This window comes from Anoplolepis gracilipes, chromosome 1 (genome assembly GCF_047496725.1).
Source record: "Anoplolepis gracilipes chromosome 1, ASM4749672v1, whole genome shotgun sequence".
Taxonomy (NCBI): domain Eukaryota; kingdom Metazoa; phylum Arthropoda; class Insecta; order Hymenoptera; family Formicidae; genus Anoplolepis; species Anoplolepis gracilipes.
The window spans coordinates 20760455-20777643 of NC_132970.1; the positions used below are offsets into that span (position 1 = coordinate 20760455).

Sequence of the window (17189 nt, forward strand, 5' to 3'; positions counted from 1 at the left end):
ATACATAGATACATAATAATATAAACATTATGTAATTTATTAATTTGTTTATATAATATATCGAATTATATATAAATATATAAAATATATATTGAATTAATATTACTTATTGTTAAATATACATTATGAAATAATAAAAATTGTATACTGTAATAATTTGTATTTTATTTTAGCCTTATCTTATTAGCGTTTAATGATTTATTTTTAATTTAAAACCTTTCTCTGCAAAAATGTCTGAGAATCAAGTTTTTGAGGAATTGATAGTTGAAAATCAATAGCTGGATGTTTTCATAAACATAGTTTCAATAGTGCAAATAACAAAAATGTGTGTTTTAATTAATTTTAAATAGAATGTATTTTTTTAAATGTTGAATTTAATTTTTATAGATATATAATATTAAAAAGTGATTTTTTCGCGTGCGCATAAGAAAAATAATTTTGCTTGTATATGTGATATTTTGTAAAAGAAATATTCATTTCAAAAAATATACATATTCATAATAAAAGATAATATTATACATATACACATATGTAATATATTTACACATTATTGATCATATAATGTGTATATTATAGTGTATATATTTATATATATATATATATATATATATATATATATATATATATATACACAAAAGAACTTAAAAGGTAAAAATATGCGCTAAAACAAGATTGGATGAAAATAATATTCAAATACTCTGTACTTGATAAAAAAAATTTTTCTTTGTCTTATACACTATGGAACATCTGTCTGTCACTAATATATCGCACAGATTAGAGATTATAAAAATAGTCATAAAAAGAAACGATTATTTGCGAAGAGAGAAAAGAGAAAGAAGAGACAAAAAGAATCAATGGAGAGTCATCAGGCTCATTGATCGTAGCTTTCGCGTGTATTTCTCGAATCTCCAAAGGTGGTCCACAATTAAATGTTGGTGCGAAACGTTTGAGCGTGTACTCCTCTCAAAGCGTATACTATCAAAAAAAAAACGCTAAGAGGCGCTCATCTGACCAATACCACGCCCGTTCACAGGATCCTCTCGCGTCGGCATCCAACGATAAAACACGATATTTATACACCGGGCGTATACTATAATTGACGATATAAGGAACCCGCGGTCTTGCAGTAGACGATGCCTATACAAGTGTAATCCATTAAGATGTACCCGCTTTGTTTCTTCGTTGGTGAATGAGCGCGCAACCACCGACATCGACTAGAATCACACTACATATAACGCACATGTGCACGCATTGATTTGTCTCGCAAACATATAATTTTGTTCTATTCAAATGGCTGTCGCCGATTATAAACGCGTGATTATATGCTCTTTTCAGCAAGAAAAGAAAACAGCAATTGAAAGAATAATATAAAAGTATAATCTTATAATTTACAGTGTAACAATGTAATGTATCAGATAACTGAATTTCATATTTCCTAAAAAGGAATATAAAAAAATAAATTACTACATAAAAATGCTAAAATTACATTACAAAAAAAATATGTAAAATTACTTAATTAATTTAATGTTGTTAATTTAATTAGATAATTTTGTAGTATTTTTGTTAAAGAATATACGTAGATATGTAAATAAAATTTTCTATAATTCGTTCTTCCACGCCTTGTTAGCTACAAGTAATATATATCACGCCACGCACGGCGCACGTGATTTGCAGTTATAACATATGTAATGTATGTACCTTCCGAAATATACTTTCTTTGTCCTAAGCAACAAATATGAGCACATCTTTCACTTATCGTAATAATTTATTAATTTTTTATTAATGAAAGTTTATTTTATTATAATTTATTAAAGATACAGTTTTTTTTACAAATTATATATATATACAATATATTTGCACATTATAGATGAGAAAAAATTATATCAGATATAAAATATAAGTGCCACAAAATTAAGAAAAAGAAATGTCAAATTACATCTACAATAATATATTATATGATATATATCTATATATATATATATATATATATATATATATATATATATATATATATATATATTTTTATACGTATACGACAAAGACGGAAACAAAGAACTTACAATTGGGCATTAAATAATTAGAACATCTAACAGTGTATCTATTATGACTTCTCGAAGAGCGGTTGTGCCAAAATAGAATTCAATGAGTATAAATTAAAAGAATCAATGGAGAGTCATCGGGCTCATTGATCGTATCTTTCGCGTGTGTTTCTCGAATCTTTAAAGGTGTTGGTGCGCAACATTTGAGCGTGTACTCTTCTCAAAGCGTATACCATCGAAAAAATGCTAAGATGCGCTCAACTGACTAATACTACACCCGTTCATCGATCGTTTCGCATCGGGATCTAACGATAAAACACGATATTTACACACCATACTATAATTGGCAATGTAAGAAAAAACCCGCGATCTCGCAGTAGACAATGCTTACAAGTGTAATCCGTTAACATGCACCTGCTTTGTTTCTTCGTCGGTGAATGAGCGCGCAACCATCGACATCGTCATACGACTAGAATCACACTACATATTACGCACATGTGCACGCGTTGATTTGTCTCGCAAACATGTAATTTCGTTTCATCGGAATGGCTGTCGTCGATTATAAAAGCGTGATTATAAAAGTGTGCTCTCCTCAGCAAGAAAAAAATAGTAACTAAAAGTATAATCTTAATTTATAGTGCAACAATGTAAATGTATCAGGCTGAATTACGTATTGCCTAAAAAGAAATATAAAAAAATAATTTTCTATATAAAAATTGTTCTATGCAAAAAGTACGTAAAATTACGTAATTTTGTAATATATTTTTGTTAAAGAATATACATAGATCGTGAAATGAATTTTCTTTAATTCGCGCAAATGATTCGTACTGATAACACATGTAATATATATGTACCTTCCGAAATATACTTTCTTTGTTTCAAGCAACGCACCTGAGCACATTCTTCATTTACCGTAACAATTTACTAATTTTTTATTATAATGAAAATGTATTTTATTACAATTTATTAAAGATACAATGTTTTTACAAAGTATATATATATATATTTGCATATTACGGATGACAAAAAGTTGTATCTAATTTAAAATATAAACGGGAAAGCATTAAAAAAAAGAAATGTCAAATTGTAATAATATTTTTTGTGATATACATATATTTATACGTATGCTACAAAGACGAAAACAAAGGACTTAGGCATTAAATAATTGAAACGTCTAACAGTGCATTTATTATGACTTCTCGAAAAGCGGTTCTGCCACAACAGAATTTAATGAGTATAAATTAATTTAGCTCGTTACTCAAACTAGCGACACTTCCACAAGCACTATCATCGATAGAACGGGCCTGTAATAACACCGCGGGGTAACACTTTCGTACGCACTCGTTACGTATGTCGTATACCACGCAACACGTTAACTGGGTCATATTATCGGATTAATTAATCGGATAAATTAAGCCGCTTGCTCGCCATTACAATCAGTCGTTACAGTGATCAACTAACAGCATATCGATAGTCGCTAAAACACTCTCGTTGAAAATATCCGATTAGCCGATGTCACACAATCGACGTGCTGACATTAATGAAGTCGTTACGGCAAAAATTGTCATCTATTATAAACCGTAAATGTCAATTAGTTTGAGATATATATGATTATGTCGAAAACAAATATTAAAGAATTATATATTACGAGTCATGTGTTTTGCATTCTTATATTCAAATCTTACTTAAAATTCAATTGTTGAAATTATTTGCGCTCGAAATTGTTTATTCCTTTATATAAAAAAAGAGTGTTCTATATATATTTTCTAAATTTAAAATAATTATTAAATATTACATTGAATTGTAGTTAAACGAGTGCGACAATGAGTGTAAATATAGATCTTTCTTTATGCCGATTATACTGTCGAATTAATTAACACCGTAACGTATGTTGCACAAGCGATTGTATAACAATCCGCTAATGATGTATCGATATGCAATGAACGGTTCCAGTCGCAAAGCCCACATGCTATTAAGCGATGTGTAAATGCATGCGTTGCGAGACGTGCGTGCGTCAATACTGTTAGCAATACTGTATCATTTAAGATCTAATGAAGCTGTATTAATAAAATTAAAAATTGTTACCCGGTCGTATTGTATCGATGTCGCGCGTAGCAATAATGACGATGCAAACACAGATTTTTTAATCCTCCTTTGTGTGGTGAATTCATGTCTTATAAATTAGCGAAAAATAGTATTCAACCTAGGAGAATCAATTCAAACTAATATTTTTATTTGATGTTTATTATTAAAAAAGTTTTTAAAGAAAAAATGTCTTGCTTTGGAAGCTTCTTTAAAAAATAATATTCCGTTAAAGGAAGATTAAGTTAGCAGGTGTACATAACTGCGTTTAATCATATTATACGTATACATACATAATGTATAATATAGATTTAATTAATATTATTTCATATTAATTAATATTATTTAAATATTAAAATAATATTAAATATATTAAAATAATAAAAATTGTACATTGTAATATTTTGCATTTTGTATTTAGAATTATCTTGTCACTCTATATCATGTTAATATTTAATGATACATTTTTAAAATTAATTTAGAAGTGACTTTTCTTTTGCGAAATTGTTCAGACAAAACATATCAAATTTTTGAATAATTAACAGTTGAAAATATGGGTCTTTTCATAGATTTAATTTTAATATTTCAAGTAAGAAAATATGTAATATAAATTCAACATGTGTTTCTAAATTAATTTTAAATATATATTATATAAATAAATTGTTAAAAGAATTTGTAAATTAAAAGTTTTATAAATATTAAGTTTTATAGATATAACATTAAAAAGAGAAGCGATTATTCATAAAGAAATGATTTTACTTGACATTTTAAATTATACCATATACCACACAGGATAAAATAATATGACACCTTACATAATAATTTATACACACTTATGATAGAAAGAAGTCAGTACGGGAATATTAATAGAATATATTAGAAACGTAATATAGTATCTTTTCATAACTGAAGTTTTTGCGAATCTCGTGAATAAAGAAAAAGGAAAAGTTAAAAATCGATAAAGTTAAAAATCAAAAAGGCGCTGTTAGTCGTCATTATCAATTCTGCTGGGAATGAGTCATTAATACCAATAGTTTAGTTTAGTTAGTTAATACTAATAGTTTAGGGTATTCAATAGTTAAAATTAATGATCATTTGTATAAATTGTTTGTGTCTTACAAGAGCGTTGTTACTTTTAAAACTTTCATTGCGTACGATGCATTTAAACATGTGCTGAAGTTAATTTTGAGATTTATCTTGGTTTGGATTGCATCTGTTTTATCGGGATTAATTAGGACAAACTTATTTCTTGTGAGTTCTAAACATGTGACTTCTTAGATCTGTCGCGTTTGAAAAAGATTTCTTGCATACATCACATTGATAGCTTGAAGGAGTCTTTTCCTTTTTTTCTTTTGAAATTAAAGATGTCCTTTCTTCTTTTGTTGACTTGTCAGGCTTCTGAAACACTACAAAAAGCCATTTTAACTATATTATTTTAGATAAATAGTATATTTTTATATGTGTTACAAACACACACATAGCAGTTCGTACAATTTATACAGAAAAAAATTAATTGTAGGAAAATGAGCCTTGAACTACAATGTAAAAACTTTTAATTTTTACATGACATTTCCAAACTTGTAAAAAATATATAATTTTTAAATTTCAGTACATGACACTTCTACTGTTTACCTTGAAACATTCTATATATGTATACATATTTTGATCTATTATGATTAAATCTCTGCAGATAAAGATTATTTTGTTGTATTTCTTTGTCTTTTTTGTATCTTTCTTATTATGTTTATTTATATTATCGTTACTATTATTGTTTATTAATGTTATTTTAATATTATTTATATTGTTGTGTTCCAACTATCAAAATTAGCGTTAACTTTTGGTGACTTTGAAAACATTCAACTTCAAGCAAATAATAAATCAATAATAACGAATTTTTTATATTTCTCTGTTTCTCTTAAAGTTAGATTACCTTTTTTCAAAATGCGGTAAATATGTAGAAAAGGTCACATCAACCAAACGAGACCGCCAATTAAATTATTAAGAAAAGTTGATCAGTACTTTTCTCTCTATAACATATATCAAGGTCAACATCATCGACGAGGTGTGACCTTTTCTAGATATTTACCCAAAATGCTATGTCATATTCGTATAGATATACGTATAAAAATCTGAATTCAGATAATTTTCTTCTAAAACGTGAGTGATGCTCAGAATTTAAAAATAAAAGGACTAATAATTTGCATTTTTTAAATTTATTTATATTTAAAAAATAGATTATTCAAATCGGTTTTACTTTGTTGATTTTATAAAAAGAACATTATTATTATTATTTTACGACTTTTATTATATATTCTTATAATATTTAAAACTTGCTTTTATTTAAAAAAAAATTTTAAATGTCAATGTATAAAAATTATAAGTTTACAATATATTATAAAATAATATAATATAAAAATATTATAAATATATATTTTCTTACTTTTTTATTGCTTATGTCTCCGTATAATATGTTAAATAAATTGCTTTTGGAATTAGAATATGCTTTTGCAATTTATTTAACAGGCTAACGTTACCACACGTTGTCACACTTGTACGTCTCACTTTGAACTGTCAAACCAACAGCCACTCGCCACAGTTAAATTTGATATTACAAGGACGAATACACACAACAGGATATTGAATGTTTACATATTTTTGATTACTTTTATTCCCTATTTTGCTGCCAATATACAGTTCCTAACGATTTTATTTCCATAGAATTTACATAATGTATCGCATGCGCCCGACAAATCACTATTTGAAATATAAAAATTTAAAATAAATTAAAGATTTTAATTTAGTAAAGCTTGACATCTGTTTTCAAATGCAAAATTTTCTTTTCTTTTAAAAATTTTCGAATTTCAAAATGTCTCGACGTTTTTCCAATGCTTAAGAGTGAGGTTTCATTTAACGTTTGTCGACGTGCCGAACGAATAGAGAATTGATTATTAGATAGAGGATTCTTAGAATCTCGATAGAGACTCTAAAAGTTTTCTATTTGATAGCCAATCTCCATGTCCGACATCAACAAATATGAAATCTCATCTTTAAATGTTGAATCGAACAAGTATCACAAAAAAACTATAGACATAACACGTGTTTGGAGAACGATATTTCGCGACAAACACTAGACACCAAAAACGAGAGATATTGGCCAAGAATGACAGAGATACACAATCGTGTAATTCAATGAATAGATCGAAACCATCGTCCATCTCTAGATTCGACATTCTCGACTCGTCAAACGCGATGTTAAAGATATTCGAGAGACTTAAAAAATATTGCATTAATAAAAAAACATATAATACGTTATTTACATTAGACACATTTAAAAACATAGACATTATTTTAAAAATATATTAATTATTATATTACGGATAATTATTTAGTTCGCAAGTGAAAGTTATGATTGTCCTGGAAGTAGTGCGTTTTGCCAGTTTCTCGGGTGGCCCCAAACAAAAACGTCAAGGAAGACCACGCAAAGGGGTTTTTAATGAGTAAAAAATCTTACTCTCATCAAAATTGATGACACTTTTTAAAGGTTTCTCACCATTAAAAAAAAATATGATAGTGTGTATAATTTTTCATTGTTGCGACTGAAGATTATGATATGCGTAACATACACGTAGAATCTACAAATTTCGAAGAACAGTTGAGTTGTACGTTACAATTACAAACATATCTGCATGCAAAAAAATTCAAATTGTAATTTTTTTTAATGTCTATCGAAATTAAATTTTTTATATTTCTACTTTCTTTTTATTTTAATTCCTTTTAAGATTTTTTCCTTTTAACATTAAAGTAATAATGAAATAATTTGATATTTTGTGTGTGCCATGCTGAATAATATGAGAAGAACTTCTTATTTTCCACCGGTATGTAATATCTTTACCGATATATACATACAACTATAATGTAATGATTATACAGCAATTAAATTTCGTTTTAAAGTTTGAATGCAACGGAAATGTCCGCCAAACTATTTTCTTTTTCCGAAGATAAAGTTACAGTTGAAACCGATTTAACACGATTGAGGACCAAAAAGCAGTAATCGAGAAGTACTGCATGTTCGGAAAAGTGAAAAACACTTTATTTAGCATATTGGTTATTCAAAATAGTCTCCGTTTATTGCTATGCATTGGTTTGTTGGCATTTTTAAGTTTCGCATAGCACGGATAGTCTTCTTGCGGAATCTTCAGCTTCTCTGTTATTGCTTTTTGGATGTCCTCAATCGTGTTAAATCGGTTTCCTTTCACCTGCAACTTTATCTTCGGAAAAAGAAAATAGTCAGACATCTCCGTCGCATTCAAATCGGTTTTAAAACAAAATTTAATTGCAACACGTTGCTCCATATTAATGTCCATTTTACAATAAGTACCGCACGTCATCGTTTATGCGAAACGTTTGAACACTGCTTGAATTTGAACGTAGCTTGCTGAAACTTTACACGAAGTGCGTGATAAGTTTCCTCAACATACTCCCAAAAGTACAGGCAAATCGCACCACTAGTATTGAATTTAAAAATTCAGTCCGGGAACATTTGATACCGTGTATATATATTAGATATTCAAGACTCAAGAGAATGCGATACATTGATTGTTTATTATTTCGTACATACGGTACTTTTGATACATATGTAAACTCGGACAAGCAAATAAAATGTGAACAAACGCGATGTTCTGCCATTTTCACGACATTCCCGACATTCGCTGAAGGCAACTTTATACAACTGACAACGACGATGCTTTCGTGCTTTTGATGCTTACAAATATTAGTTGATAAGTAAATTTATTTGTTTTTATTTGATCATTTAGTTATCTTTCTGTCACAATCATAATATATTAAAACTTGTGTACACCTGCGAAAAATTTCTATGGATGCTCGTTTCACAGATTCCGTGAGAATTTATCTGTACGCTTTATGGACCGATATAATTTTTCTGAAAATAGTGGGCGATGTTATGAGAATATGTCGCGGATATATATAGATTTGAATATTGGAAACTTGAACCTGAAGTTGGAGCCAGAATACAGCTCTCGAATGATGATTCACACTTTCGAGGAGGGAAGGTGTCACTGCACATGTATACATAAGTGCGGTTCATTACGCCACATTGGCCCACGTGCCTTCTTGATCGCAGTATGCAAATCGCGAAGGCCTCGAGCCATCCTTGCTCGATCTCTCCCGCGTCTTTCCATCGCGATCAACCGCGGAAATCCTTCGTCGATAATGATCTATACAATGTTTCAAAATTTTATGACACGACAACAAAAATTTAATAAAAATAAATATTAAATTGTTTTCTAATATCGAGAACGTAACATGTCTCGTATCAGATACGGAGATCGCAAATAAGAGAGAGTGAACGACAATAGAAATTAGCTTCGGAGTGAATTAAAATGCATTTGTCTTTAAAACGATAAAAATACATTTGCGTGCCGGTACACAAGTGCGCGACTACCATTCTTCGAACGCTGTCATTTTCATAATGACAATGGCCAAATGGTCCACGCATCGTATCCATCATGAACAATTTACAATGCAAATCTCGCCACCTTCGCAAATTTCCAGTCTGTTGTATCGAGCGTCCGCAATGGTTGATTTGTCTCATTAATGACTGTCTTGAATAACGATTTCATTAAAATTTTGCTTCGAGCGGAAATAGATCTCTAATGTTCGTTATTATTTTTTCCATGCTTTGATGTGAAAGGCAGTCATAATAATATTTCGATTAATCAAATGTATGTTCTTACTCGAAATAAATTTTTTACAAAATAATCGGCCGATTAAAATTACAGCAGTGTGACATTCAATATATAAGTTTTAGGTCATATTTTCAGTCAATCGATACATATGTAAACGGAAATGATAACGACTTGCTCATCGACATCAGTATCCATGGCTAGCTATACAAACATAGTCAACGTAGCTATAGATCATGATCAGCATAGTTATTGTTATCCCACGAATGTCATCGGGGTCCGCGATCAGTAGCCATACACATACCGCGAACGAACGGATACGATAAACTGTAGCGCGATAACGATCTCGTTTATGGGCAACTCTTGAACGAAGCTACCTGAATCGTAACCACGAATGAGAGCAATGTCATATCCTTGCAGCAAGAATACATTCTACTGATCGCGGACGACCGAGATAAAGGTTCTCGTGACAGTCGTGAACTTTATATGTTACATCAATGGAACTTTCAAAGGTTGAAAGCCTTCCAGTTGATCGCACATTAGTCTTAAATTAATTGTACTTAAACGTATAATTTTTTTTTTTTACATGAACCAGAATATAACTAAGAATTTAATTTAGTGACTGTACTCATGACAAGATAGATTTTACACAATTTAATAATTCAGTTTTTAGAAGAATGTTTATTAATTTTTACCCAAGATTCAGGAAATGTTCAAATAACAGTCGGAACACTTGTCGCGGGGATGGGCAATCTTAATGGGACACCCACGTGCAAATCCCGAGGGAAGCGAGTGTGTGGCACTGTACACTTTCAGAACGCGTGTCCAATCGACTCGACACGGCGCAATCGGATTCCGTTAATTGCAAATTTATTGCGGCCGCGTGTAGAATTGCACGAAGAACGGAAAGAAAATTGTGTGTTATTCCTCATGAACAAGCTAGGAATATACCGTGGGAGACTCGTTCGCAAAAATGTTATTCCAATATTCTTAATTTATCTCTTCAATATTAATTTAACCTATCTCCATAATAATTAGATTTTAATTTCAATAATTAATTTAGAAATTCTAATTATTAAAATCTCTAAATCTTCATTCAAAAACCTTTCTTCAAAATATTAGAAATATTACATATATATATTCTGTTATCTTTATAATAAAATATTATTATATATATAATTAAACTATATTTATGTAAAATATTTATATTCTCCGTAGAAAACTTTTAGTTATTCTCTATTCATATTATCTGCTTAGATATTATATCTAAACTTTTTTCAAATTAATAACGTACCTACTCCTCGCCTTTCGTCCGCTAATAGTCTTCACGATGGCAATATTCGCGGTTCACAATATCACACGCGGCATGACTCATTCGACGTCTCTTGCTCGACCACGCGTGATTATTCCACGTTTCAAACCACCTCCGCGATGGTAGACATATACGTCGTACTTGTCGACATTGCCACCTCATGTCTCACTGGCATTGTAAGCGCTACCATTGATCGCGTTGGCGACCACTGAAAATTTCTTCGAGGCGATAATGTACCGCGATCGCTATCTTTTACAATGATAAGATATGCTCAGAAGTTAAAAAATGAGTTTGTAAGATGAATCATTTAATATTGCTAAAGAAACTTTAATTATTGTGTATAAAATTTAGCATTAGATATTATATATAGAGAGAGAGAGAGAGTCACAATTTTTTCTAGACTTATTTATATCAAAACAAAAATGCTAAAAGGTAGTTGATAAAAAATCTCTGATAAGAAACTAACAAGTTGAAGAAAGACACTTTCTAAGACCTTGCCAGACAATGCGTCGTCGTATTCAGCTGAATAAATATTGAACTGTATATATAATAGTATCACGGTTAAGATAATGCATCGTTAATGTCTCTTTGCATTTGATTTCTCGCTGAACACACGACACAAATGGAATACATTATTTAAAAAGCATACGAGTAATTCTACGATATATAATTATTCTCGTTACAAGCCTCTCATTTTACTAAAATAACTATATAATATTTAAAGAATGGGAGATGTGTTTGTTACTTACATAAAAATGAATCTATTCTAGTTAAAATTTTGCCGATTTCTCCGTAAAAACAATCCTGTATATCAAATTATCTCAATTGGCTCGAATAACAATATCTACATGAGTCAGAAATGGAGGAATATTCAAGCAGATGGAGGAATTTCGCAGTAAAAGCTCGAATTGCGGTCAACCGCCACGTGCAATTAGGAATGTTAATGAGGAACGCTGCGATGTATTCGTGGGGTTAATGACTATTTGCACACAATGAGGAAAAGCACCCGCGGTTATTGCCGTCTGGGAGATATCGCGTAGGATACGTCGCCGACGTTACCTGCGTATAATTCTAGAGACAGAGACAGCCGTCGCGCTCGCGTGGTTTGACACGTCATCCAAGATGCAGTCGAATTTTTTGTGGAATCAAATTGCAAATGCAAAGTAGGGAACGGTATAACGAATCAATTTCGTTTCCTCGTTAATCGCGGGCTATAGCCCACGGGATCACGGTGAGAATTATGTGACAATTCTTACTGCAACATTTCTCGATATAGTATACCAACCTTGTCTCCGTTATTTCGTTTTCTCTTTGTTCCCTTTCCTATAACTTCTCTCTCTCTCTCTCTTTCTCTCTCTCTCTCTCTCTCTCTCTCTCTCTCTCTTTCACTAAACTTTTATTATAATAAAACGGTTGCATAACTTTCGAAAAATGATTTCTGGTCAGCTCTATGGAGAACAATCAGATAATCATGAACGCCCGCACATTCTTGCATAAGAATGCGTTACGTTCTAGTCAACATTTCGATTTTCTCTTTCGGCAAGAAGAAGAGAAGCAGGAGATCAGTGTATTCTCAATGGTCTATACGCTTAAGTACGTTCATATATCTTTAAGGAGTCATGTTCAGTCAGAAAGCGCAAAAAACGTGATTTTTAGGAATTTTTTTCTCAAAAACTGTAAAACTTGAAAAAAAATTTATATTTGAAGAGAGTATGTTTTTACAAATTTCATATAATTTTTTTATTAAAAAGTATTAGAAAATAAAAACAGATATAACAATTCTTTCGGAGGTCCTTTTGAAAAACTTGTTTTACAGTGACCACTGCTACTCGGATCATCCGAAATAAAAAATACGCAAAGATTTATTTAATTAAATTATTAAATTATCTAGTTCTTGAACAAACAGTTTTTCGAAATATTAATTTGGGACGAAATGGCAGACGTCTAAAGTTAAACTTTCGATTTTTCATGAAAAAATTGCTCGTTTTTCGTCAATTAAAAAAAAACCTATACTATATTGAAAAAAAATTCTTTGTTCAAAGACTAGTTTTTTATATCTAAAATAAGCCGGTAAAGTTTGAAATAAATTGATGCAATAGTTTTCGAGCTATTGGTCACCGATTTTAAAAATGCGGTTTTGAGAAAAACACGTTTAAAGTTTCAAAACAGGTTTACACTTGAATAAAATATTCATTTCTTAACTTACATAGAATCATTTCAGGCCCGTATAATAAATTTTCGGAAGAAGTTGTAGCCTCTAAAACATCAATTTGATGCTGCCGACAAAGCATTCTTTCCTGCGTGCAGTTGCTGCACTATACTTGCTCCTAACGATCGAGCGCGAAACATACTTTGAATGCTTGTAACTCCGTCAATTTTATTCGGATTAACATGAAACTTACAGGGAATATTTTCCAGATGTTATATTTACAGAAAATGTCAAAATCCAAAAATCGATTATTTCAAAATTTCTGACTGAGCATGACCCCTTAAGTGCATTGATATGTTTCAATCATTTTCCGATCATTGCACGTTATCTCATATATTCTTCATGTTAACAATAAATGTATAATAGTGCCTAAAAAACGGCACTTATATACACTTATATATTCTAAGCCACACATATATATTCTAAGAAAAAATTAATATCCATATTTCTTTATCCCTTTGAAAGTATTCATTTCAAAAAATTCATTTTTTTTTAAAGAAACGAAGGAAAAGTTCTTGCACGGCGAAAATTAAAATTATCTTATACATATATAAAATTATATAAAATTATTTTATATATATCTTATAATTATCTTATAATTTATATTATATTTTATATTTTATATTATAAACTTTTCTTGAACAATTTTTTACAAAGTATTTTAACTTTAACTTTTAAATTTTTTACAAAGTAATTTACAAATAATAGTCTACCCTCGCTATCACTAGATATACACATATATTTTATCCATATTGTATTCGAAAATAATTGTGCCCAGATTAGATTAAATTAAAATCAAGGCAATAGAAGATACTTCAAGATGTTAATTAGTTAGTCGGAAGAAAATCCGAAGGATTTGCTGACAGCAAAATGTCATCGAATGAAGAGATTATCGCCAGACCGCAATCAGAAACGGTTGACGCTTGATCGTGACACAATGGTCACGTGCTGTAAAACAGTGTTAAGACCTGTTAGACACTAGACAACACGCATTACGATCAAGTTACGTCACGTACACGTTGCAGAGTATTAATAATCTTCATTGCTCATAGCAACGAACATGACAACGTAACCGCAAATTGTATTTTCCGGTTGTAAAAGTTCTTCGGTTTAACATTAATTCTATATTGAACAAATTACGTCAGTTGAAAATGTTCCTTGTCCAGTGCTATAGACATATTAAAATTATATATGATCAAAATATATTAGAAATAAATAAAATATATATTAAAATTATATATTCTATATACTGTATAAATTCTATTATATTATAGCATATCAATGTGTTGATGAAAATAATGATATACTATTATCAGTGAAAGAATATTAGAAAATAATATTTTAGAAAATAATATTAATTATATTTTTAATATACATTAAATTAAACATAAACAATATATATAAAATTTATCATTGAATACCTAAAATGAAGTAAATTTATTACCAACAATAAACGTATGTAAATATTAAATAATAAAAAATAAACATGTGACTTTAGAATTTCTTGCTTCGTTACAAATAAGCTTTTGCTGGCTCTGGTCTGGTCATTATTTAATTCTTATCGAATATCTGCTACAAAATATAATTTTGCAAGCCTCCGCAAAAACCAGTTCACAGGACAAATTATCATTTGCTGATCGCCAAGGACATCAAAAATTTCCTAACTATGAAGAATGAAAAATTAAGAACTATGTTTTGCTTTATATATCATGATAAAAAAGGCATGATAACGTAGTACAATCTCATTTATTATATATGCTTGGGCAATAATCTTGAAAGATATTTTTTTTTTTGAGAAAGAGAATGTGTGTGTATGTAGTATAAAGAGCTTATTGAAATATATATATTGTCTCTTTAAAATTTCCACAGTTTAACTCGATCATTCTACTGGAATTAAAAAAAATATTGCTATAACATTATTGTAAATGCTCATCGTTTCTAAATCATGTAATAACAGTGCTCTGTCGAAGAAAAAAATGCTCGTTGATACGAGCATTGACACGTTAACGCAGGTCTCTGCCGAATCATTTAACATTATAATGACCGGGCTCCTGAGAACAGTCGGAACAGGTAGGAATACACTATAAGACCTGTTACGAAAGAGCGGGCGGACCTCCCGCGGCCTCTGTTCGCTGGCGCATACGATGTTATCTTCATCTATCTCGATTTAGAGAAGCTAGAAGAAAAGGAGCTGGAGCCGACGATACATGCCATCGTAAACAATGGACCGGTCGAACGACTTTTAATCATTTAGAGTTTAGAGCGGATACAATATATATATATATATATATATATATATATATATATATATATATATATATATATATATATTGTAAAGATACCTGTGCAGGTAGCTGCGTGGCACGTTGAGATACAAAATTGCCGTTATTATCACGAATATCTGCGGTATTTCGCCGCGAATACCCGCATGTATGCGTTGTCACTCGAAAAGACTTACTGTCGTAGAGATTTCTCGGATGTCGCGATCTTTTCTTTTCTTTTTTTTTTTATAATCTACCGCTAAACAAAAGGTCGAGAATGGAGATATTATAGTGCGCGAGACTGAAAAATGTCTGGCGCATACATATTATTATTATATGTTGTGTAAATTAAATAAACGGAGAGTAACATGAGAATATATATCTATATATATATATCCAAAGAATTATAAATAGTCATCTATGACCGGTCAGATGATGCGATTAAATTTCACAATGGAAATCAGTCTCAAAACTGAATCCAGTAAATTCGTTTCGCTGTGATAGCTGTCTCGATTATTATATATGTTCTATTATACATATATTACTTCCGTGGAGATCGGTGTCTTCATTTCTCTCTCGATATATTTTCGTGTGGTTACTTTTTTTATTAGCAGTGATTATTTTTTACTTGGAATGGTTAACAATATTCTATATAAAAATTATCACAATATAATTATTTAAAAAAGACATTGATATTTGATTAACATTTAAAAAGACATGTAAACTAATATTCCAGAAATATTTAATATTTATTTGAATTTAATTAATATAATAGACTAAAAAAGAGCTGATTTTATATTTTATAAATATTTTATTGTGTAACATACAAAACGATGCACCAAAGAATCAATACAAGACTAGTTCATAGTGGCGCAAGCTATCGGAGGAAACGTAAACGTGAAGACTATTGTTGAAATCATTTAGCTGCTGATGATATGAAAACTATTTCGAAGAAAGAGGAATAAATATCACATTGCTTTTTTTTTCAATTTAACGTGATTTTATTTTAATAGCACAATTTGTTATTAAACAGCACAGTTGTTAATTAAAGAAATCTTTGCGTTTAATGTTATTTATAACTAAATTAATACTGTTATATTCTGCTTGGTTTTTCAGCCCGTTAGCCTGAATGAAGCTATCCCATATGTTACAGAAGATGTTTGCGTTGCCATGTAGAAGGAGCAATGCAATGACCTATACACGTTAATTTTTTAGAATATATATTTATTCTTTATAAATTCTTTTAGTGCTTTTTTCATCTATTTTTTTATTTTAAAATCGTAGTTAAAATTATAAAACGTTTCAATAATTCATTATAAAGCAATAATTATTACAGAAAAAAATCTGAAATAAAAATATAATACACCAAAGTGGCACATTTGTCTCGTAATATATATACATTTTTGTAATTTTATACTTGTAAACAAATAATGTTAAATATACATATAACATACTGTAAGTCATACATTTCCAAATCTGAAATAAATTTAAAAGTATATATATATGTAAAAACATGTGTGTGTGTATATATATATATATAATAAATAAAATAGGGCTGTGTGTAAGTAATAAACAAAACAAGTA

The 17189-nt window shown here is 29.9% G+C and overlaps 1 long non-coding RNA gene across 1 annotated transcript; it reads right to left on the reverse strand.

Annotated features, from left to right (window-relative positions):
* Positions 1-2967: 2967 nt before the first annotated feature.
* Positions 2968-7159, reverse strand: LOC140666704 (uncharacterized). Its single transcript, XR_012046821.1, has 2 exons — positions 6562-7159; positions 2968-5527 (listed from the first exon to the last, which is right to left on the reverse strand). It is a non-coding gene; the product is annotated as an uncharacterized lncRNA (long non-coding RNA).
* Positions 7160-17189: the final 10030 nt, after the last annotated feature.